Source organism: Mandrillus leucophaeus, unplaced genomic scaffold (genome assembly GCF_000951045.1).
Source record: "Mandrillus leucophaeus isolate KB7577 unplaced genomic scaffold, Mleu.le_1.0 Scaffold761, whole genome shotgun sequence".
Taxonomy (NCBI): domain Eukaryota; kingdom Metazoa; phylum Chordata; class Mammalia; order Primates; family Cercopithecidae; genus Mandrillus; species Mandrillus leucophaeus.
The window spans coordinates 22,464-23,719 of NW_012108264.1; the positions used below are offsets into that span (position 1 = coordinate 22,464).

Genomic DNA, 1,256 nt, shown 5'->3' on the forward strand with positions numbered 1-1,256 from the left:
AGTTATTTTATATAAATATATGTTATATATATATATGCTGGGATCTCACTATGGTGCCCAGACTGGTCTCAAACTCCTGGGCTCAAGTGATCCTCCTGTCTCAGCCTCCCACAGTGCTGGGATTACAGGTGTAAGCCACTGTCTCTGGCCCCTCATGGCACTTTTTACAGCCTCTCTGTTTTTCTGCAGATGTAAAATGAGAGTAAAGGAATCCAATAGAAATGTGGACAATATTGAAGGCAGAGAGGACTTCTTCCCGGCATGTTATAATTGTGCTATTGCATTTTTGATTCGTTTTGATTTTTTTCTGCCTTATGACCAGCTTGAACGATCCACTATGCTACCAAATCAATTTCTCCTACACTTAAGCAAATCTAGTTTTTTCTTCATTTGGGTTGCTATTTGATGGCCGCCCTCACATTGCACCAAAGTCGCCATGGATTCTATTCCTCTCTCTGAGGGTATCAGCATCTTCTTGAGAAATAATAGACATATATAAGAAAACATTCAGAAACTCAGAGCTGGTTGCTGTGGGGGCTTAAACCACCATTTGGGTGTACTCTTAGTAATCTGTGTATCCTTTGAACTATTCATGACCATCGTGGCCCATGAGGAGGGTTTTGCAATGACTTGGCGTTCTCAGCCATGATAGAGGCTAGACTGGGATGAAAGGGGAAAAAAAGAGGAAAGAAAGGAAGAGGGAGAAAAAATGAATGGGAGAGGAGATGCGATTGATAAGAAAGCAGTTCTAATCCCAGTGTGCAATGGCTGCAAACAGCAGCTTTCTTGGTGGTGTACATGGCCTGTTTCTTATATGGGTTGCTCTACGGGTCCTTGGAGACAGGCCTTTCAAATGTATGTTCATGTCTCTGACCTTGCACTACCCCCAATGTAGGCTCCAAACAGGCATTCAAGGTGCCTTTGGAAAGCCCCAGGGCACTGTGGCCAGGGTTCACATTGGCCAAGTTATCATGTCCATCTGCACCAAGCTGCAGAACAAGGAGCATATGATTGAAGCACTCTGCAGGGCCAAGTTCAAGTTCCCTGGCCGCCAGAAGATCCACATCTCCAAGAAGTGGGGCTTTACAAGTTCAATGTGGATGAATGTGAAGACATGGTGGCTGAGAAGCAGCTCATCCCAGATGGCTGCAGGGTCAAGTACATCCCCAATCATGGCCCTCTGGACGAGTGGCAGGTCTTGCACTGGTGAGGGCTTCCACTGCGCTGTCCCCCCTCCCCCAAACTTTTTTTTTTTT

The 1,256-nt window shown here is 45.6% G+C and overlaps 1 pseudogene; it reads left to right on the forward strand.

Annotated features, from left to right (window-relative positions):
- The first annotated feature begins 764 nt into the window (after positions 1–764).
- LOC105529379 lies at positions 765–1,210 on the forward strand (annotated as a pseudogene).
- Positions 1,211–1,256: the final 46 nt, after the last annotated feature.